The 25,401-nt window shown below is 35.8% G+C and overlaps 1 long non-coding RNA gene and 1 pseudogene across 2 annotated transcripts in view; one reads left to right on the top strand and one right to left on the bottom strand.

Moving 5' to 3' along the window:
* Positions 1-8,751: 8,751 nt before the first annotated feature.
* LOC143251101 (uncharacterized) lies at positions 8,752-23,595 on the bottom strand. Its single transcript, XR_013028495.1, has 3 exons — positions 23,186-23,595; positions 23,040-23,095; positions 8,752-9,022 (listed from the first exon to the last, which is right to left on the bottom strand). It is a non-coding gene; the product is annotated as an uncharacterized LOC143251101 (long non-coding RNA).
* Positions 11,669-25,401, top strand: part of LOC143251100 (metabotropic glutamate receptor 7-like) — a 108,706-nt pseudogene continuing 94,973 nt past the window's right edge. Inside the window, exon 1 of the transcript XR_013028494.1 lies at positions 11,669-12,201. The product of XR_013028494.1 is annotated as a metabotropic glutamate receptor 7-like (transcript). The remainder of the gene's footprint in view (positions 12,202-25,401) is intronic.

Here is a 25,401-nt window from a genome sequence, read left to right as displayed (position 1 = left end):
GAGGGCTATCTGCGCTAGCCGTCCATAATTTATCAGCGTAAGACAAGAAGGAAGACAACTAGTCATCACCACCCACTGTCAACTCTTGGGCTACTCTTTTACCAAGGAATAGTGGGATTGTCCGTAACATTAAACGCCCCTACGGTTGAAAGGGCGAGCATGTTTGGTACGACCGGGATTCAAACCTGCGACCCTCAGATTACGAGTCGAACGTCTTAACCACGGGGCCTTCACCATAAATATCATGAATTAATACAGTTCTTAAATAACGTTTGCTAAAGGCTGGCTTCACAAACAATGATTCAATATTGATTCGAAAACTAATTTACGCCTAATGTGCTTACGACTTTGCTTGTACATTTTTCTATCTAAACGATTTATAACAATCATAATGACTAACTGAGTAAGAGACAAATAGACGCAGTAATTCACGTTGTCAACTCACTAAATGACATCCAACTGAATAACTCACTACGTTACTTAGCTCGTTCTGACATTTTTATGTCGTGTTAAGAAACTTCGAGATTCGTACAGAGGCCTCAGCTTTCATGAAATGTTAGAACTTCTTGCGTCACGATGACGTAATAACATGCCCCCTCAAGCAAACAAATATTTGAATTAAACTACTAAAAATATGGCTTATAACAATACGCAACACACTAAGCCTACTTTCAGCGCCTAAACCTTACCGAACAAGCTAAACAACAATTTGAAGCTTATTTATTCTCAATAGGTCGTTAGAACGCCAGTAGTGAAAGTTAACGGATGTTTTCTTGGCGCATGTTTTGTCGGTCTATGATTAAGTTCTTTATTAAATAAAAGAGCTAAAGAGTTGTTCACCAACTTGTCATTCTAAAAGTAGTTTGTATTAATAAAGTGGGAATATATATGCAAAAACGGCTCGTTTGGGTTGAGAAAATATTTTACGTAGAAGAGCGAACAACGTTTCAATGACCATCGAAATATATTTCTCCACAAGTGGGTTTTCTCGACATCACTAAAAGTGGGAATATCTCACATCTTAATCTAACTTGTGATTCGGTTCTCTCTAACGTGGCCCGTCATGGCTAGGTGGTTAAGGCACTCGACTCATAATCCGAGGGTCGCTGGTTCGAATCCCCGTCACACCAAACATGCTCGTCCTTTCAGCCGTGGGGGCGTTATAATGATATGGTCAGTCCCACTACTGGTTGGTAAAAGAGTAGCTCATAAGTTGGTGGTGCATAGTGATGACTAGCTGCCTTACCTCTAGTCTTACACTGCTAAATTAGGGACGGCTAGCGCAGATAGCCCTTGTATAGCTTTGTGCGAAATTCCAAAACAAACAAAGTGTCTAAGTTTTTTCCAACACGTCGTTTCCCATCTGAACTTCTCAGTGAAGTTGCCCACAATTACAAATCATAAGTTTCAGACTCAACGAGTATTCGCTTCTTCTTTATGGATATTTGGGTATGTTGAATTTTTCAACACCCAGAAGGATCAGGTGCACAAGACCTCTTCCTCCATCCCTAGCTTTCATGTCAGCGACTGTTAAAAATTTGTTGTTGTTGTAGTACTTTTGGGCCAGAGTATCCCACAGTACTCCGGCCCTTTTCAGGGCAATGTCCAATTTTTTTCACTTTTATTCCATTTTTATTTTTTATTTTTTTTATTTTATTCGTATATATATATATATATTTCAACGAGTATTCCCAAAACAAGCAAAAACATTTTAAATAAAAATAAAACAAGCATGCCCAATCAGATTAATATTCAGGCAGGTAGCCAGGCAGATGTGAGATTGTTTGTTTTTTTGTTTTTTTTGGAAGAGAGATAGAAAGAGAAAGAAAGAATTAAATAGTCTTCTCTGTAACTTGACTGTGTTATGAAGGCAAACAGAATTTCATAAATGCTTAACGTACCCTGAAGGAAGTCGAAATACAAACGTATTTATACCAACCCGAAACTTTCGTCTGACGCAAACATACAACTGTTATTAGCAACTTTGTTACCTATAAAATAGTTATTTCTCTCACACTAAATAGGCGTATTATAGAAAATCCTTCAATAAAACATTATACGTCTGATTGCATTCAAGTTACAGCTTCTTTAGCTTCCGAAAAAAGAACGAGTTTTTCTCTCTCTCGCGCGCGTGGAAGCATCTCTAATGGACTATGCTTTACTGTTCTTGTTTTTATACGTTTTTACTGTAGCTTCCCACAAACGAAACTCGCCGAAAGTGCGCTACGTATTACAGGCAAAGGAGCAATTTCTCTACAGGAAGTGAACAAACAATAAAACCTGCTGAGAAAGTACTCAAACGTTGTTAATAATAAACGTGTTCTAAACTATAGACTATCGTTTAACTTAACGAAACTCTTTAAAACATTTATTATTATTTTATGGATGTTTAAAGTAGTCAAAATGGATTTATAATCAATAATTGAATTGCATATATATATGTATGTATATATATATTGTTGTTATTGTTTATTACAAAATGTATCGCAAAGTTACACTCAAGGTTATCTGCCCACAACCATTCCTAATTTTGATATAATATTTTAAAAGGAAGTCACTTTATCAACAGCGCCCACTGTCAGCTTTCAGGCTACACGTGTTTAATTCAGTAATTGAATTTGACTGCCCGTCTTATCACACACTCACGGCCCTTAAGTGCCTAGATCGTTTTAAATATAGAAGTTACCAACGCATTACGAACACGTGGATTCGCATCCTGGGCACATTAATCTTTAGCCACCCTAGTCACAAACTGAGTTGTTGAATAAATATCAAAAGAGAAATTGCTCTTGTTCACGCCGTAAATCAGTTTTTAAAATGTAGTTATCTTTTAAATTTAAATATTCGTGATAAAAACTGACTTCCAAGAAACATACAATAATAACGTTTCTGGTTCTACCTGATCACCAAAATCTACACATTTGAGTACACAATTGTTCATAAGCAGAGAAGATCACGACAGCTGAATTTAAACTGGAGAGAGATTGTTGAAATATATCAAAGAACGTTCGAAAAAAGAGACGTTGTTGTACGATTGAGCTCTGTTGTTAACTTAATAAAACCTAGTCAAAAGTACACACCAACAATACACAATAAAAACCTAACATTACACTACAACGATCCAACAATACATAACAACAAAAACCTAACATTAAACTCCAATGATCCAACAATACACGACAAAAACTTAACATTACACTACAACGATCCAACAATACACAACAACAAAACCCTAACATTAAACTCCAATGATCCAACAATACACAACAAAAACTTAACATTACACTACAACGATCCAACAATACACAACAACAAAACCCTAACATTAAACTCCAATGATCCAACAATACACAACAAAAACTTAACATTACACTACAACGATCCAACAATACACAACAACAAAACCCTAACATTAAACTCCAATGATCCAACAATACACAACAAAAACTTAACATTGCACTACAACGATCCAACAATACACAACAACAAAAACCGAACATTATACTAGAACGATCCAGCCATACACAGTAAAAACAAAACAACTAACATTCCCAACGAATACGAGATTGATCGTAACATTATAACTCCTCCACGGCTGAAAGAGCGAGCACGTTTGGTGTGACGGGGATTCGAACTCGTGACCTTCGGAGTAGGAGTCGAGCGCCTTAACCACCTGGCTATGCTCGACCTTAAATGATGAAGCACAATATTTTGTAGTTGTAACGGGAAGTGAACCATGGCTCGTCAGCTTCACAATCTGGAACGTTAACAATTGTGCTGCGCTTGGCCCACAACTACAGTCAAACGTTTCGCTATTACAATCCAGTATTACATTATATCACTCCATATCGCCTAACAACGACGTGTCATATCATTATTTAAGTCCAACATTACAACCTAACGTTTCGTTAGAACAACCAAAGACTACAACAGCTAAACCTTATCAGAACAGTTGAGACATTTTGTAAAAAAAAATGGTAAGATGTTAAAATCTCCAAACAACAACGTGAATAACTTTTGAATTATCTCTGATTTCTCAAAACGTTCTGTGTTACATACGTTCGTCATTTCATTTAACAATAAAATGAATTCTTATATATTTAAAACAATCAAACCAGTAACTAACAGGGTATTTCAAAACACTGTAAATTCAAAGCTTTGGTCTCCAGGCTTCTACAAATCCTTAGGAACGTTTAGGTATAATAGTAGTACACCATGCATAGCAGTAATATTTAATAACATATTATCGATCACTCATAACCCTAAACAAAACGTTCGTTCTTGAGCTTTCCTATAAAGACTCCTGAAAAGAAACCGAAGAGACGTAACGTATGGAACATTCTATTTATGTACACTAAGACCTCCGTGAGAGCCTAGAAGTGATTTCCATCATGAAATGATTCTTGTTACATATGAATAAACGATTTTTTTTACGCCATTGCAGGTGAATCTAGTTGGATTCTTTGCAAAATAGTGTCATTCGCCTTGCGTTTATTATATTCATTTTGACTTAATATATTATAGAAAAGCTATAGCTCTAGATTTGGAGCTAGCGAGCCGGGCTTTAGTCAGTGCGATACTACAAAATATTCTCTGCAGTTTGAGATATGGGTACATTATAAGAGTGACAGTCATTCCCTTAACGTGGATGGTAAGCGGTGGGTTTGCTGGCTAGTTACTTTTCCTATAGTCAGGAGATCAGAATTAGAGACACGTCAGATAGATTAAGTAGGTTTTACATGAATATAAAATACAAATAAAAATTCCAATATTTGTTTGTACAAAACATAATAAGCATTCTATACTTCAGTGGGTTTAAATCATTCTGTTTGTGTAGAAGAAACGGTTGAAGTAATAAATAATAGGATTTCGTATCAAACTTGCTTATACCAAATAATGTTCAGTGGGGAATTTCGTTTTGTTCAGGGGGATCTGAAGGACTGGGTTAAATATCTGGGGAAGCGAGTGATACAGGTATTTTGGGCTTTTAAAAATCTCTAGGATGCGATGGGAAGCAACAGATTTTCATTAATTTAGGCTTTAACAATGTTCATTTGTTATAAACTACGGAAGATCGCTGTAATAAAAAATTCTAAGCTCTCTCTTATAGCCATGCAAAGCGAAATATATATAAGTATATATACACACATATACAGAATTTTATATTTTTCTTATTGTTTTTCTTTTTTTATTTATCAATTTTTTTCTACCTCTTTACTTTGAAGAGCAGTCACATTCCCATAAGCAGACAGTGAGGGATGACATAGATGTGGGCTTGAGTACTCACATCTCGCTCTCCTAAGTTCTATTTCCATATGACTATTATTTCTATTGCTATTCCTTTATTTCTTTATGTGAGACTGGCGAGTGGAGGTTAAGATTGATAGACGGTGTATCCCCACCACAATGTGGATCCTACTTTTTTATTTACCTCCAAAACCTAGGATACATTATATATCCAGCATTACAGCCTGTACTCTGGGGTCCTTACTATTAGTGCAGCGTTTTTTATTTTTATCTATTTTTGTTTCAGCTTCTTTTCGGTTAGAACAAATTAATATAATTTGCCATAAGTTTGTATTTGCTGTCTTTAACGCAGTCCTTCCTTCTGATTTTGTTCACTTAATTCTATTATGATTAATTTTCACCTAAACATATATATATGTCTCCCTCAAATAGATATTCTCATGATACTCTCAAAATCAGATACATGCCTGCGTCAGATAATGACTTTACATTTAAGCCGAACGCGAAGCGTTCAACTTACGTTCTGGTCCACCTCTTTAGCAGACGAGGTGATAAAACAACATTTAGAAATAAACAGCTTAGAAACCAATTTTTTTTGATGCAGAATTAAATAAGGCATTCTAAGCATTTTCATGGTGCACCGCAATGAAATCACAAGACTGCTAAAATGTTTTGAACCACTGAAGCGTCTGCAATATTTGGTCGAATCAAAATAAAAACAAATTTTCTAAAACTTTCATTAGTTAATTATCAAAACTCTCAACCATAAGTGAGGCCAAATAACGCGAGTGTTGCAGTTTCTCTCGTTCGCACGCTATTGAGTAAATCTAATAAAACGCTTGAAAGGCTGGCGAACAAGAACCAGGATTTGGACAAATTCTTATTCATTAATTACAACTTCAACATTCGCGTTGAACTCGGGTGTAATCACCTGCAAATGTTCAGCTTTTCATGTAAAACAAACCTAATTACAATATTTAGCGACCACTTGAGAAAACAACGTGTTAGCTTTCTGTAATACAAATTGGAAAACTTCAAAACTGGTCAGGAATAAGATATTATTAGACGTTAATGCGGCAAAATGTCACACTCCACCTCTCGTGTTATCAAGCGAATAATTCCTTGTTTCTCCTTAATTAGGTTCATAAAATATATCAACCCAGCATCGTAGAAAAGTTACCTGACCTCATTTTGTGTTTGTTTTTGGTGTTAACGGATTTACCACAAATGTTCTTTCACATCTTTGCTCAATTCAGTTCACCTCTCTTGACTCATTTCCAAACATTTCTGACACATTCTTTCAAAAATACGTGAAAATATTAACACGTTCTACGTGTAACCTGTGCACAAAAGAAAAATTTAACAGTTACTATTGTCAGTAGCTTGTATTTTTTATTAACGTCTTAACTACAAATTAAAATTTAACATCCCATTAAAAGTCCTATAATTTAATAAATCATAACTGTATAATTATACTTAATTACGTAAACGTATTTTAGGAATAATTATGGTTTACTTAATTAGGTCAATTGTACGGAAAACTGTATATAGATAATAAATTGTTGTTTCATGACGTAGGCAACAAATGTTTGTTTGTTTGTTTTTGGAATTTCGCACAAAGCTACTCGAGTGACGATATACATGTGGTACAAGGTGTTATACAGAGTGTCGAAATACATGTGTAACAAAGTGTTAAACAGAGTTACGATATACATGTGATACGAAGTGTTATACAGAGTAACGATATACATGTGGTACAAGGTGTTGTACAGAGTGACGATATACATGTGATACGAAGTGTTATACAGTATGACGATATACATGTGGTACAAAGTGTTATACAGAGTAACGATATACATGTGATACGAAATGTTGTACAGAGTGACGATATACATGTGGTACAAAGTGTTATACACAGTAACGATATACATGTGATACGAAGTGTTATACAGTATGACGATATACATGTGATGCGAAGTGTTATACAGTATGACGATATACATGTGGTATGGTACAAAATGTGTTATACAGAGTGTTATATAGAGTGATATACATGTGGATATACAAGGTGTTATACAGAGTGACGACATACATGTGGTACAAGTGTGTTATACAGTGGTTCAAGGTGACGATATACATGTGATACGAAGTGTTATACAGTATGACGATATACATGTGGTACAAAGTGTTATACAGAGTAACGATATACATGTGATACGAAGTGTTATACAGTATGACGATATACATGTGGTTCAAGGTGTCATACAGAGTGACGATATACATGTGGTTCAAGGTGTCATACAGAGTGACGATATACATGTGATACGAAATGTTGTACAAAGTGACGATATACATGTGGTTCAAGGTGTCATACAGAGTGACGATATACGTGTGATACGAAATGTTGTACAGAGTGACGATATACATGTGATACGAAATGTTGTACAGAGTGACGATATACATGTGATACGAAGTGTTGTACAGAGTGACGATATACATGTGGTACAAGCTGTTATACAGAGTGACGATATACATGTGGTACAAAGTGTTATACAGAGTGACGATATACATGTGGTACAAGGTGTTGTACAGAGTGACGATATACATGTGGTTCAAGGTGTCATACGGAGTAACGATATACATGTGGTACAAAGTGTTATACAGAGTAACGATATACATGTGATACGAAATGTTGTACAGAGTGACGATATACATGTGATACGAAATGTTGTACAAAGTAACGATATACATGTGGTACAAGGTGTTATACAAAGTAACGATATACATGTGGTACAAAGTGTTAAACAGAGTTACGATATACATGTGATACGAAGTGTTATACAGAGTGACGATATACATGTGGTACAAGGTGTTATACAGAGTGACGATATAAATTTGATACGAAATGTTGTACAGAGTGTCAATATACATGTGAAACAAAGTGTTATACAGAGTAACGATATACATGTGATACAAAGTGTTATACAGAGTGTCAATATACATGTGAAACAAAGTGTTATATAGCTCAAAACCATCCACCGCCAACTACTGGTCTAGTTTTTTACCAACAAATAGTAGGATCGACTTTCACTTTCTAATTCCCTTACGGCTTAATAGGTGAGCACATAACGGAACTCTGAAACCGTTACCCTCTGATCGCAAATCGAGCGCTCTAATCACCAGATTCTGTCGTCACATTAAACAAAACCAAATGTTTAGAAGTTGTAAAAAAAAGTACTAACATGTTAGAACATGTTCCTCTCTGTGTCAGGTTCTGTGCATTTCATAGTCGTGTTTGGTTATGGTTTACCAAGGCGATTTGAACCACAAATCCAAATACTAATATATATATATATATGTGTAATACATTACAAACTACTAATAAGAAAGTTATTCGTGAAATTCATACATTCTCATAAAAACAAGTGTCACTTTTAGTTAATTTTGTTAACTGATTAATAATTAATTATTCCTCTTGTTCCTTACGCATTTATTTCTCTTCCATTTTATTTCGCATCTTTATATCTGACATTATTTACTGTTTTCTTTCTGTCTCTCTTCCTACCAGAGTTTCTTCAATATATCATGTTCCCTGGTCACAGGCTTCTTAAACCCACAGCGAACATAGCTTTGTCGTGACGTCATATCCGTAGAGATTCTCTATCATTCATTGGAAATAATTAACACGTAATTATAGCAGGAACCTTACGAGATGTGAATCACGACCTTCCTGTTCGTAGAATTTCACCCAGATTCGATCGAAGAACAATAAACCCTGTGAAGGTGACAACAGTACTGTTTCTTAATAAAACACCTTCGCTCAAGAGCCACATTATATTTGTATATTTTCTGGAAAGTTCAGAAAAAAGAAATCGCTTTTCACATAAAACTGCAATATACAGGGTGAGCCAAAAGTAGGTGGACAGCATTTGAAATAGGTTTATGTATCGGTTATATTAATGCAATTGTATATTATAACTATGTTGCAACTATATTATTCGTGTTATATAATTACAATTGTATAATTACATTTGTTTTAATTTAATCTGTTTTCTTTTTTTTAGATTGTTAATAGAACCCGTAATGTCAAATACTTTAAATACAGATAAAAGAATATGGGTGTTAAAAGAGTATTGGAAATCTCAACAATTTGAGCATTTGCGTTAATAAATAACATTTTATTTTCATTAATATAATTGTCTTATTACATATAGTTGTACGTATACGTGATCTCTAAATAAAGGTTTTTTTTACTGTCCACCTACTTTTGACTCACCCTGTATATATATATATATATATATATATAAAGGTTAAGCCAAGCTAATAGCTAAAACTGACTGATAACAATTCATCAACTGACAACAACACAATGAATCGTGCATGTTATCTGTGATCGACATACCAGTTAATAACAATATAATAATAAACTATAACCGTCAATTTATTTATTAACAATAATAGATATAAGTGGTGGTATATCGATCAATAATAACAGATATGTTACATTAACATAAAAGGCCCAGTATGGCCAAGTGGTTAAGGCTCTCGACTCGTAATTTGCAGATTCGAATCCCCCTCACACCAAACGTACTCGCTCTTTCAGCCGTGGAAGCGTTATATTGTGACGATCAATCCCACTATTCGTTGGTAAAATAGTTGCCCACATGGTATACTGATAAATTAGGAGCTACTGGCGCAGATAACCCTCATGTAGCTTTGAGCGAAATTCAAAAACAAACAAACATAAAAATTAACACATACCCCACAGTCAACATAGAGCACGTTCAAGAACTCATAAGATGAAAATCAGTTTGCTTCAGATAAAGAAACGTGTATCTGTTTGAAGCGCCCTGGTTATAGGATTTCTTCTTTTCGCTCTCCCTATCATTCATATGCTGAACCTACGTGTGTTCTTAACATCAATAAAGGGAACACTTATTATATATTATTTGTTTAAAATAATTACTATAATTTGGTAAACATGCAACAAAAAACACACATGCAGCAGCGCCCCGGTAGCACAGCGGTATTTCTGCAGACTTACAACGCTATAAATCAGGTTTCGATCCCCTTCTTGATGACGAGAATCCCATTTGAAATAAAAATGTATCTCAGAACGGAAGGTCGAAACGTTGTTCTCTGCTTATCAATAAAAGTGTTAATACCCATACCAGCTGTTCTGAGATGCGGAGCACAAATCGCCCATTGTATACGATCGAAACTACACTAGTACCTACTGTTGGAAATTATAATAATTTAAAAACGTGATTACACTTTACCTTTCTCTCAAAAAACGTTGTATTACTAAAAGGTGTGACAGTTCGTATTTATAATACATATCTCTAAATTAGTTACTGATTTCAATCGCTTCTAATTTTGTTCATTGAGGCATCGTGTACGTTGTTACAGAACAAAGTAAACGCGCGTGTCTTCATAAACTAAAACACATTCTTAAAACCAAAATTAGAAATGGGTACTCTCGTCCCTAAGACAAGTGTCCGGCAACGGTCAGTTGCAAACTCTCTTTCTTAACCTGAAGATGACCCAGGAAGGTCGAAACGTTGTTCTCTCCTTATCAATAAAAGCGTAACTACACATACCAACTGTTCTGAGATACGAATGTTGTCATCAATTCGTTTATATTTCATGAGAGAAGAGCCCCATGACCACCCTCAACTAGAAGCATTGGTTTGATCAAACTGTATCTGTGAGCCCCTGTTAATGTCTGACGTTTCATAGTTCTAATTTGTAAGAATAATTTTAAATATTTTGAAGCAAAACGAAACATTGTGTAACACCTTTCACGCCCATTCTCGTATTTTTTTCAACTCCAATAAACACTTATCGCTGGAACTTCACACACTTACATGTTGATTTGTGATACGTCTTGGGGAGTTCCTCATATTATTGATACTATAAAACTTTGGTATCACTAATATGATACTAAGAATCGGTTGTTGCATTATAAATTTTGATATGAGAACATCAGAAAGGCGCGATATGAGAATTTTCCGGTTGTTATGGGATTTCAGGATGTTTCCAGAAAGCAACTCGCGCGCATTGCTAAGAGCGAAGCGCCAACCAAAAGCAAGGTGCGTGCTCACGTTCTATCTCGTATGCAAGGCTCTCTATTGGAACTTTTCGTTACTGTCATTCTGTTGCCGTACTTCGTTTGGGACTAGGGAAGTCGTGTATGTCTCGTGATCTCTTCTTTGTACTCTCGCATTTTTAGTTTTGAATAATTCGAAATATTTTGTTCATCGAAGCAACCAATTCTTTAATAAATTTAGAGGGAAGAAAACCCTGCATTTGTTCTGAATGTATTTGGTTTTTAGCTTTAAATAACACAAGGATCTCATCTATGCCAATATTATAAGAAAGGCTTGTTATTCCAAAACGGAATGATCTTTGGGAAATTAATAAACTAAAATAAAACAGTTTTCTCCCATACTTCTGTAATAAATAGTTAAAAACATGATAAGCAGATTAATGATCGTGAATATGGTGTCTTTGGCGCTGTGGTCCACTAGCACGGCAGAAGGTAGACAGCTGAAGCTAGATGGAGATTTTATTCTTGGGGGACTATTTCCCATGCACGAGGCAAAATCTGTTGCAGATCCAAGCCAATCGTGCGGACTAATTAAAGAGGAGAAAGGAATCCAACGGATGGAAGCCATGTTGTATGCTTTAGACCAGATCAACCAGGACCCCCACCTTCTTACAAACGTCACCCTGGGAACCTTCATCCTTGACACGTGCTCTCAAGACACGTATGCACTAGAGCAAAGTATGGAGTTTGTAAAGGCATCTTTGACCACCTTGGACGAATCTCAGTACCGCTGCGAAAACGGGATGAAACCGATATACAACCCCCAGAAACCGGTGGTAGGAGTTATAGGGGCATCATCTAGTTCTGTATCTGTCATGGTAGCAAACATACTTCGGCTCTTTAAGGTAAAGACTAGTTATCTTTTTTAACTTTCTTTTATTCACTTTTCAACCATATGCTTTGTTGTGTAAGAATAGCTTATTCATTTGACCAGTAGTTTTAATAACATCATAATGAAAGTCATTTGGTTACATATGGATGCAGGATTTATATTAAGCACGCAGAGATACATGCCCATATATGGAAATTGATAACGCTAGGAATATGATTCATTCCAAGACATTGTACGTGACAGATGTGAAAGAACAGTTTCTAACAGTAGATGATTTAGAACATTCACTAACAACGTATGATAGAAGACACCCTCTAACACCAGAAGTTTTCTGTCAGCAAAGAACAATGGACGACGGTAAACAATTCCTAACTATAAATAATTCAAAACGACGACCAACAGCGTATGATAGAAACCAGTCTCTTACAGTAGAAGCTTTGCGATAGCAACTGACAATGGACGATATTAAACAATTCCTCTCTGTAGATAATTTAGGACAATGGATGATACAAAACAGTCTCTAACAGTAGAACTTTATAGCAACTAACAATGAACGATATTAAACATTTAATATATATAGATAATTTAGGGCAATGAATGATACAAAACAGTCTCCAACAGTAGAAGTTTAAAGCAACTAAGAATGGGCCATATTAAACAATTTCTGTCTATAGAAAATTCAACAGTTTATGAAACAAGACAGATTTTAACAGCATAGATTTTTAACTGTGGCTGTCAAATAATTATACAATACATTGTCTAATAGTAGACGTTTAACTGTGACAACTAGCTATGGACTATACAAGACAATTTCTGTTTATATTTACTTTAGAACAGTAACCGATAATGTGTATTACATGACCGTTTCTAACAGTAGAGGTTTCATAACAGTGAACAATATAAAACAATTCCTCTGTATAGATTATTCAATATTGACCAGTAATTGGTGAAAAATCTGTGTTTTAACAGTAGTTTTAATAACAGTGGCTAACAATGGATGACTCAAGACAGTTTGTTTGTTTGTTTTTTGAATTTTGCACAAAACTACATGAGGGCTATCTGCGCTAGCCATCCCTAATTTAGCAGTGTAAGACTAGAGAGAAGGCAGCTAGTCATCACTACTCACCGCCAACTCTTAGGCTTCTCTTTTACCAACGAATAATGGGATTGACCGTAACATTATAACACCCTCACGGCTGAAAGGGTGAGCATTTTTGGTGTGACGGGGATTCGAACTCGCGACTCTAAGATTAGAAAGTCGAGTGCCTTAACCATCTAGCCATGCCGGGCCAATTCAAGACAGTCCTTATCAATAGGTAATAATAGCAAACGTATATTCAAAATAAGTTTGTCATATCTTATCGACACTCTTTGTAGAAAATGTCTTGTGTTTATTTATAGTAGACAGACACTAAAACTGGCCTGCAGTTGTACAAGAAGTAAACTGAATAGATGTTCGGTGGCAAACAGTTTTGCAACATTACTACACAAATTATACCATCTCCTCATAAATAGCTATTTCTAGACCTAAAAAAAGTGTAACATTATCTAAGATAAATGTAATCAGATTAAGGATAAATGTCCTTGCATGTAAGAGTAAGTGTAGTCAGATATTAATTGTGTGTAATCAGATCTATAAAAAATGTAATCACGTTCTAGAGTTACTGTAACCCAATATGAAAATGCCTTACTTTTAAGTTTACGCTTAAATTATTATTTATTGAACTCAAACAGAATCCGTTGATTAATTTCATTAACAAAGTTTCTACTTAAAATAAATTCTGGGTAATAACTGGAAGAATCTTCTTTTTTTTTAACGTTCTGAGAGAAATCTAAAAAATGCCTTTTACTTTTAGCTAGAAGGGAAACGTAATTAAAAATTAGAATGTTTAATATGCCTTCTTGACTAAACGCTAGAGAATAATGGATGAACGGATCACCGAACGCGATAGTATGCAATTTTCACTACTGAAAAAAAAAAAGTTTTATTTCTATCATAAACTTAGGTAAAAGTATTTATTAATTAGATTACGAGAGGAGTCGCTGATGTTACTTCAGATCTATCGACATTCTTATAATTAAGTTCATTAATTTTAAAGTCTAAACGGTGCTCTTGGTTACTAGTTAGCGATTCCTGTTAGAGATTTAAAAAATTCTCCGAACTCGTGAAATGAATTATGCATCAAGTGAAAATTCACGATTAGCCATTTATTTAACGAAAACGGTATTTATTACACTAAGTTTTATAACGTACACGGTGTAACACAAGTAAATATTAAAATATACATGAAATTATTTTTACCCCACATTCAAAGATACTTCGCTTAAAATTAACTCATCATATAAAAAGTTTAGTGCATAAACATGTATACTGTGACGTGTTCATTACGTATTTGTGCGTGCATGTATATCACTTCCGTATTATTCGCGTTTGATGTGATTCAATTCAGTTCCGAAAGCTCGAGCGCACCCATCTTATGATTTTTTGTTCTGGAAACGCAACTTATTTTACAAATACGTTCGAATTATAATTATTATTCAATCGTTCGTTACTATTCTGCTTTCATACAGTTTGTGTTTGTTGATTGAAATGTGTTAAACTTCCATAAAAATAATACTACGTTTTATTTCAAACGTTCTAGCGAGGACTTGGTAAGCTGCTTTGTGACGTCATAGGATAATTTTGACGTCATTGGATTGATAATATAATGTAAGCCAGTGGTTTCCAGCCCTTTTTATGCCCCGCACCCCTAAAATTTTTTAATATGTTCTCGCACCCCTCACAGTAATTAGTTATTTAAGAATAAAGGTGAAGGTGGCCAAAACAAATGTTATCTCGCACACCCTGGAAAGTTATCTCGCACTCTCAAGGGGTGTGTGCATCCCTGGTTGGGAACCACTGATGTAAGCTATTCAAATCAGAGTTACCTGTCCGATTACATATAAAAACAGTAGCAGTGAGTTTGGTGATTGTTGTTACGATAAATAAACATTGCCTAGTTTTACCACCAGTTGGTTTGGAATTTTTCCTGAATTTCGTGAAAACTGAACCTGATATTAAAAAGACAACATCACCCATCCCTATTAACCGAAATTTGATTGTTACTCATATTACACAAGTGAAGAGCTTTATTTATATCTCACGGTAACGGAATGTAAAATATGATAGAATCCCAGATCCTTAGTCTGGAACGCAAACAAGCGGTCTGCGATTGGCTCTTTTCTGTTTGTTTGTTGAATTTTTTTTATTTCATCCAAAGATACACAAGTATCTGCGCTAGCCGTCCTTAATCTAGCAGTGAAACATTAAAGGGACGACAACTAGTCTTCACCACTTTCCTCCAACTCTTGGGCTACATTTAACAATGAATATATATATATATATATAGTAGAATTGACTGTCGCATTATAACGTTCCCACAGCTGAAAGGGAAAACATATTTCTTGAGACAAGAATTCGAACCCGCGACTTTCAGATTGTAAGTCGAGCATCCTAACCAGGGGACCATGAGTCTCTTTTCTCATCAATGACTAGTGTTGTTTAACGAATAATATATTAAAAATTCTACCAAAACCATGCTGAAGACCATTCTCAAACCTTTCAACTATAGTGACTCCATCATCAACTAATGCCGATTAGTTCTAGTGATATTAGGCTATTTACTTAGTCTTTGACATTTGAAAACACAACAATGAACACACAAGTAAGAACAGTTTTAAACCATGTTGTAAATCAACCTCCTAACTAGTAATGAATGTATTAATTTACTTCGTATTGGTTTGAAACCATTCCACACCACGACCACATTCAAACTGTTTTAATAATAAAAGACCGCTTCTGGGCCAATATGTTTTAACAACAACCATTCAATCCTGTTCTTGGAACCGTATCCAAACTAACCTATTTCAACAACAATATTTCGATCCTGTCCTTGGAACGGTATCCAAGCAAGCTTATATGAACAACAAACTTTTGGTCCTGTCCTTAGAACCGTATCCAAACTATATCAACCACGAAACTTCAATCCTATCCTTGGAACCGTATAAAAGCTAACCTATTTTAACAGCAAGGATTTGGTTCTCTTCTTAAAGATAGCTCCTAGTTAACCGATTTTAAAACAGACTTTGGGTCCTATTCTTATAGCCTTTTTCAAGCTAACCTATTTTAATAACTAGCTTTGGGTCCTATTCTTACAGCCTTCTTTAAACTAACCTATTTTAATAACTAGCTTTGGGTCCTATTCTTACAGCCTTCTTTAAACTAACCTATTTTAATAACTAGCTTTGGGTCCTATTCTTAGGGCCGATTTCGAACTAACATTTTAATAACAAGCTTTAGGTTTTGTTCTCAGGGCCGACTCCAAGCTAACACTATAATAACAAGTTCAAGTCCTGTTCTTAGGACCGATCCTAAGCTAATATTTTAATAACTAACTGTAAGTCCTGTTCTTAGGATCGACTCCAAGCTAACTCGTTTTAACAGGAAGCCCTCGGTCACTGTTTCTAGAAATAAAACTGAAACTGAAACAGGTTTACGAGTCTTCTAACGTATCAAATATGATGTTCAATCATTCACGCTTTGTTATTACCAAATTTTCGAGGCTCAGGGAAAATAGGTTTTTTATTAGAGCGATTGCTGCAGCCATTATTGATGTGTTAGCAGCAAGCTTTAATGTGTTCAGTGTTGTGGAATCTCGGAACTTGTCTTTTTATTCAAGTGCTGAAACAATTCACAGCTGACGCCATTACTGAGTGCATTATCATTCTGGCTATGATAGCTTTCTTTGTGTCTGTCATTATTGAGCCGAAAATCCAAGAATATGATTCTATTAAACTTAATTCGTGTTATAATATGTCGTGTGGACATTTGTAGTTAGGCTTAACTAAGGAAAGAACAAATCATATCATACACGTGAACTGTATTTGCTAGATGGTCACTCTCGGTTTTCCGGTTCTTTATTTATCAGGAAACATTGAACGCTTAAGTTTTGTTACTATAATTAGCTATAAAAAATATAATATCATTTTATGAGAACCTGTTTGACCTTATTCACGTTTCATTTTGTGATATTGATCGATTTTACTGCTATTCACTTTCATTATTCATGGAATAACAATGAATGCCTAATGTTAAAACAACGTCAATACGTTTTCTTTCACAGAAAGTTAATCACTTCAGTGAGTCAGATATTAACGATAAAACCAAACAAACTGTAACTTCACGGCTCAGATTTATAATGCTAAAATCAAGGTTGGATACCCGCACTGAGCAAACTGCAAATACTTCATTGTGTACGTTTGTGCTTAAAACACAAGCGTATGTTTACTACAACTAATAATGATAAAGCCAACAGCATTTTATTTAATAAGTGACTATTTCACACTGTGAAATGAACAAGAATATTTTAACAGATATTTATGTGATTACACGAATGTGACGGTCAATCCCACTATTCCTTGGTAAAATAGTAGCCCAAGACTTGGTGTGGGTAGTGATGACTAGCTGCTTACCCTCTAGTCTTACACTGTTAAATTAGGGATGGCTAGCGCAGATAGCCCTCGTGTAGCTTTGTGCGAAATTCAAAACAAACCAAATCATAATATCTAGTTGAGTGCGGAACGTTCTAGACATTTGTCGAGGTATAAATACGCGGCGAAGATTCAGTTCAAAAGATGTATCTATCTTGCGTGATTATAAGTTTAGCGACAAAGAGCATTTAGTGGACGATTTATAAAGTGTAATTATCCAAGACTGTATTGCAACAATAGAATATTATTTTGTCAATTCTGTTCTGAAGTAATTCAACCAGCCTGTGTGGACATTGACGATGAGAAAACAATTATTAAAGTGTAAAGAAAATTTGTATTTTCGTTTTACTTGTTTTAATATACCAAGTGGACTGTATGCTGCCCCCTAGTGGCTCAGCGGTATGTCTGCGGACTTACAACACTTTGTGCTTAATTCAAACAACAACAACGACAGTGTGCTGTTTGTTCATTTTAGAAATTTATCGCCAAAGAATCACAGACACCTACTATAAAGAATCTGACTCGTACAAAAGCCTACCACCATGGCTGTTCTAAACTTCTGTGCACAAGTTTTCCCACTTCAGTGAAGAATGTTAAAGACTCCTTATTTCAAAATGTTATACTAATTTACCATTTATCGTTAAAAATCTCGTTGTGCAACGATCTTCCGTCGAAAAATGCTGTAACACAATCATTTTTATCATAAGCCTATTTGTGTCGGATTTGCAATGCCGAATGATTGGGAATTTAACGTTTATGAAGTATATATATATAGGTGCTAAATATGACGTTTGTAACGCCGCAATTTGAATCTATGACGACATGCCGATGCATTAGTGTGAACATTACATCAGAAACAAATGACTCGGAGTTTGTTTGGAAACGTATCCTTTTCGTGTTTGATCTCGTCACATACTTAATAAATCTTCTGGGACTCGTTCTGCTTATGTTTGTTTGTTTGAATTTCACGCAAAGCTACACGAGAATATGTGTATGTATTTATTATAGCAAAGCCACAAATTCACATCGGGCTATCTGCTGTGTCTACCGAAAGAAATCGAACCCCTGATTTTAGCGTTCTAAATCCGTAGATTTACTGCTTTCCCAGCGGTGAACGCTAAACGAGAGCTATCTGTGCTAGCCGTCCCTAACTTAGCAGTGTAAGACTAGAGGAAAGGCAGCTAGTCATCACCATCCACTGCAAAGTCTTGTGCTACGCTTTTACCAATGAATAGTGAGATTGACCGTACCATTATAACGCCCCCATGGTTGAAAGGGCGAGCATGTTTGGTGTGACGGGGATTCGAACCCGCGACCCTCGTATTACAAGTCGAGTGTCTTAATCACCTGGCCATGCCAGACCCGTTTAATTTTTCTTCCTGGTTGTTGATTTTCATTGATTTGATGTTCATGGCCACGTGGTTAAAGCACTTGACTCGTAATCCGAGGGTCGCGGGTTCGAATTCCCGTCACACCAAACATGTTCGCCCTTTCAGCCGTGGAGGCGTTGGTATGCGATAGTCAATCCCACTATTCGTTGGTAAAAGAGTAGCACAAGACTTTGCAGTGGATGGTGATGACTAGCTGCCTTTCCTCTAGTCTTACACTGCTAAGTTAGGGACGGCTAGCACAGATAGCTCTCGTTTAGCGTTCACCGCTGGGAAAGCAGTAAATCTACGGATTTAGAACGCTAAAATCAGGGGTTCGATTTCTTTCGGTAGACACAGCAGATAGCCCGATGTGAATTTGTGGCTTTGCTATAAGAAATACATACACATATTCTCGTGTAGCTTTGCGTGAAAATCAAACCAAACCAGATGTTCGTTAATAGCTGTTGGTCTTCTACTCTCAGTAATCACCTCTACGAAACTGGAAATAATCTCGTTCTGGTGCAAGGAAGTGCAAATTACAATGTTAATTTACAACTGACGCCATAAAGCTTCACACCAAGCTTCTCGCCTTCTCATAGTCTGTCTTTATGAACAGTAACTTTTCTGAGCAGTGAAGGCTAGCCTTCTGGCGATTACTAATACGCGAGTAACTCATTACCTTTCTTCATGTATGCAAATGAAGAAAACGTTCGTCTCAGGCTAGGTTCGAACCTGACCGTGGGTGAGCATAACACAATTATGGAAAATAAGAAATCTGGTTGAGTGGAATATCTTGGTCTGCGTCATGCGAATGAAATAGAAACACCAATCAGATGAGTTTGATACCGACCGTCGAAATTGAAACTTACGTGTGGCTGCGTTGAACAACTGGATTCGTTTAACTCAACGAAATCTCTGATACTGACCGTCGAAATTGAAACTTACGTGTGGCTGCGTTGAACAACTGGATTCGTTTAACTCAACGAAATCTCTGATACTGACCGTCGAAATTGAAACTTACGTGTGGCTGCGTTGAACAACTGGATTCGTTTAACTTAACGAAATCTCTGATACTGACCGTCGAAATTGAAACTTACGTGTGGCTGCGTTGAACAACTGGATTCGTTTAACTCAACGAAATCTCTGATACTGACCGTCGAAATTGAAACTTACGTGTGGCTGCGTTGAACAACTGGATTCGTTTAACTCAACGAAATCTCTGATACTGACCGTCGAAATTGAAACTTACGTGTGGCTGCGTTGAACAACTGGATTCGTTTAACTTAACGAAATCTCTGATACTGACCGTCGAAATTGAAACTTACGTGTGGCTGCGTTGAACAACTGGATTCGTTTAACTTAACGAAATCTCTGATACTGACCGTCGAAATTGAAACTTACGTGTGGCTGCGTTGAACAACTGGATTCGTTTAACTTAACGAAATCTCTGATACTGACCGTCGAAATTGAAACTTACGTGTGGCTGCGTTGAACAACTGGATTCGTTTAACTTAACGAAATCTCTGATACTACAGGGTTGAATACTTATGGATACTCAGTTTATAAGATTGTTTATTCAACGAGGATAGCAATTAACTAACGTCGGTCTGTTTTTTTATATTTGTCGTTTTCAACACCATGGCCTTATACACACGTGTTTAGGTTTTAACTCAACACTATTCATATATTTAGATAGCTACCTTGACTTCAATATATTAAATTAATATTCAGTGATTTTGATTCGTCAATCACTTACAATGTGAGACGGCAAGTTTTCGGGATTCATTCCTCTTAGATATTGTTTAACATAATAAAAATAAATTAAGATCTATGCTGTCGTCTTGGATCAAAAGCATACTCTTGGAAGTTTTGGCTGTAGACGACGGCTGATTTCAACATAAAAAGTCGACGTGGGCAAAGAAGAAATGGCGATACGATGTCATAAGTAAAGATAGAAAAAAACCAACAAACTCGAACATCATCTGACTTCGTACGTGTTTCATCTTGAAGATGTTCTTTTCTGTGTAAGTCAAACTTAAAAACCGGACATCCATCTTTCTTTGATTGATTAGAGCGAAACTGTTTCAGAAAGCAGTTGGGCCACGCATGCTCCATCAAATGCTGCAGATCCATATGTGAAGTCCAGCATATGATATTATTAGGAAACACCCCAACAATATTGGTTTATTTTTTTTTATATAAATAAGCCTCCAAAACATTTCCAGAAAGAAGGATATAATTCAGTGAGGGTGTTTCGTTCAAATCAAGAGCAGCTACGTTACTACACAGGTTATCTGTGTAGCCACATAAGTAATTTATGTTACTACACAGGCTAGCTGGGTAATCACATAAGTAATTTATGTTACTACACAGGTTAGCTGTGTAACCACATAAGTAATTTTTGTTACTACACAGGTTATCTGTGTAGCCACATAAGTAATTTATGTTTCTACACAGGTTAGCTGTGTAACCACATAAGTAATTTATGTTACTACACAGGTTAGCTGTGTAACCACATAAGTAATTTATGTTACTACACAGGTTAGCTGTGTAACCACATAAGTAATTTATGTTACTACACAGATTATCTGTGTAACCACATAAGTAATTTATGTTACTACGCAGGTTAGCTGTGTAACCACATAAGTAATTTATGATACTACGCAGGTTAGCTGTGTAACCACATAAGTAATTTATGATACTACGCAGGTTAGCTGTGTAACCACATAAGTAATTTATGCTACTACGCAGGTTATCTGTGTAACCACATAAGTAATTTATGTTACTACACAGATTATCTGTGTAACCACATAAGTAATTTATGTTACTACACAGATTATCTGTGTAACCACATAAGTAATTTATGTTACTACACAGGTTATCTGTGTAACCACATAAGTAATTTTTGTTACGACACAGGTTAGCTGTGTAACCACATAAGTACGTTATGTTACTACACAGGTTAACTGTGTAACCACATAAGTAATTTATGCTATTACACAGGTTATCTGTGTAATTACATAAATCATCTATGTTACTATACAGGTTAGCTGTGTAACCACATAAGTCATCTAGGTTATTGCACAGAATAGCTGCGTAACTACATAAGTGAGCTTTACTACTACAGAGGTGGTTAGCTGTGTTATCACACAAGTTAATTTGTTGATACGCAGAACAGCTATGTTACTAAATAGATTTAACGTATTACTACATTAATTAGTTGTGTTTTTATATGGACCACTAAGTTAGTACTTGAAGTAGCCTTATTATTACATTGTTCAGTGTATTAATATGTAGATCATTTCACTACACAGGCCAGTTTTGTTACTGCATACAAAGTCTTCATGTATAATGAATGAAGACACACCTTCTAAGCACTGACTCTGGCAAACCGTGCATAATTTAAGAATGAAAACATTGAGAACAACAAGATAAGTTGAAATGTTCCGTTCTTACTGAAAACCAGCGCGAAACCTTGAAGTTAATTTCAGTCTTGCTATGATGCTTCAACTCACATTTATTTTAAGTAACTCAAGCTACAGTGTAATAAAACCCCATTTATATTAAGTGAACTAACAAAGAGCTCTGTTAATAATAAACGATGTTTTGATTTATAAAGTGATGGGCGTGGCCTACTGTCCTTGTGGCCGGATTACGAGACGAGGGCCGTAACCACCTGGCCATGCCAGGGCCACGACTTTAGTATTCTTTAAAGTAAAATTTTCTAATAATATGTCTTGGCATTTTACACCTATACGACTTTACCGCCCTACAATCTCTCGAAGTATTTTTAACTATACTGAATGTTATGTATATCATTTTAGTTATCAACTTCATACCACGTCATTATACAAATGATGTGTTGTACCGCAATGCTTTTAAAATAATAAAACAAGTAAAAATTTACTAATAAACCTACTACAGCTTAATATTTTATTAAATCAAAGCTTACTTTCTGCTTTCAACTGCTCATACTAAAGTCTCCCCTTCTCTTCTCTTCTTCCGAGCCTAAAATGTTTAAAGAAAAATATTAGTCTTAGAGTCGAAGACTAAATATATTTTTCATGAACAAGCGTTCCATCAAATCTGATGACCCACCACAAAAACGCCATATTTGTGGATCTGAGTGAAGTTAAAGTGGACACAGTTTCTTCAAAACCCGAGCTTGCAGCTAGTTCATGTTTTCCATTCTACACTAGCAGCTGTTTACAACACGAATATGTAGAACTAATGTTTTTTTACGCACTAGTGTGCTAGGAAATTAAAGAAGGTTCCTTACGGAATTACCCAGAATCCTATGGAGATAAAGTGTTCTGAAAAAGACGACAAGCGGAAATTACGGTCAAAGCGTGGAAGTTCCAATCAACACATACTCTGTTTCGTTTCTTCCTTCTAGTGATAATTCTAGGTACCCGGATTATACGAAAGTGTATTGGTTTTTTTCGAATATAAACTAGGTTAATTTCTATCGATTGTTATAATCGCGCCAGTGAATTTCTTGCTACAGTACTGAAAACAAGAGTAATTCCTCAGTAAGTGCAGCACTTGAACTCCTTTAGGTACGATTACAGTATGTTAATCTATGAGACGTTTTTACCTTTTGTATCAGATACAATTCTGTACTCCACGGTACTAGCCGTTGGGAGCACGTACACCCGATTATATTTTATTACTCATCCGGATCTCTACCGGCCCACCCTCGAACTGAAATTATTTTAGGCAGGATTAGAGTAAATTAATTTATAAGACTTTGGGCGTGGTCAAATAAACCAGTCGAGAGGATTTGACCTCCTGAGCCCAAAACTGTACTTATATTTTACGTGACAAAATTGTGAGTTCGAAGTTTTCAACTTGGGAAATTCAGAGTCAGCCGATATGCCGCGGCAATAAATGTATACTTAAACCAATACATTGCTAAACTTTTTGGTATTATGTGCTCGTTGAGGGACAGGTTATTTTAATAAACATATTGAAATAACGGTAAATCGATGTTCTCGTCCAGTCATTTTATTATACTTAAATTATGGCGAAAATTTTAACATCAATAGCTTACTGTGAATGTACAGGGTGGCCCGTAAGTCCCTACCCATCCATATATCTTGTGTATCCAGTGTATCTGTGTGGTGTCACCAGTATTCTTGCGCTCATGTACCCACGTATTTGTCACAATACGCTCTTCAAGTGTACATGGGCTTACATCGGCCATATTTAGCTGAAAAAAAGAAACAAATTTATAATACATGCGTAATTGAATATAACATAATAACATATGGATGGGTAGGGACTTACGGGCCACCCTGAATATTCTTAACATATTTTTGCAACGTTCTACAAAACGAATGTAACATTTTTGGGAAAGGTTTTGAAAAACATATAATAAGTATTATGTATATGAAGACATAAATGAAGATCGTGTCTTGTTTTGTTTTTAAATTAATTGATTGCATCTGAGACGCGATAATTGTAGATTGACGTAATTTGTTGTTTTTATTTGTTTTGTTTAATTTCTGGTAAATAAAGCTTGCAAGTTACCGTCAGGTGTTATAAATAAACACTCCATATTCATGTTTACAGTATTATAATGATGCCTACAGTGGCTCAAACGTAAGTCTGAGAGCTTATAACGCTAAAAACCGAGTTTCCATACGCGAGGTGGCCACAGCCCAGATAGCCCATTGTGTAGCTTTGCGGTCAAAAACTGTATTAAGATGTTTCTTTCACTTGTTTCGGTATCATAAAATTATGTTTGAAATAAAATATTGGATGCTTTTCTCACTTTCCCTCCTAATTGTTTTTTTTTTTTTTTTAATTTCGCACAAAGCTACTCGAGGGCTGTCTGTACTAGCCGTCCCTAATTTAGCAGTGTAAGACTAGAGGGAAGGCAGCTAGTCATCACCACCCACCGCCAACTCTTGGGCTACTCTTTTACCAACGAATAGTGGGATTGACCGTCACATTATAACACCCCACCACTGAAAGGACGAGCATGTTTGGTGGTGTGACGGGGATTCGAACCCGCGACCTTCAGATTACGAACTGAACGACTTAACCCACCCGGCCATGCCCGGCCTCTCCTAGTTTTAAGGAATAAATACGATAAAATGTGTACAGTTATTTACTGTAGCAAAAACTTACACCTGTCTACCAAAGTGTGTTAATTATCCAGAATTAACTGTAAGCGAGAAAGATAGTAAATATTCAATAAGAAAAGATGTTAAAGTAGGCTTAACTTTCCATCAGGTTCTTAAGTATTTTGTGAAATATCAGAATAATAGGAATATTATATATCACCGTACATTTGCCTTTGACACTAT

This window comes from Tachypleus tridentatus, chromosome 5 (genome assembly GCF_004210375.1).
Source record: "Tachypleus tridentatus isolate NWPU-2018 chromosome 5, ASM421037v1, whole genome shotgun sequence".
NCBI lineage: Eukaryota > Metazoa > Arthropoda > Merostomata > Xiphosura > Limulidae > Tachypleus > Tachypleus tridentatus.
The sequence above is the reverse complement of the archived record's forward strand: the minus strand, read 5'-3'. Positions and strand labels throughout refer to the sequence as shown.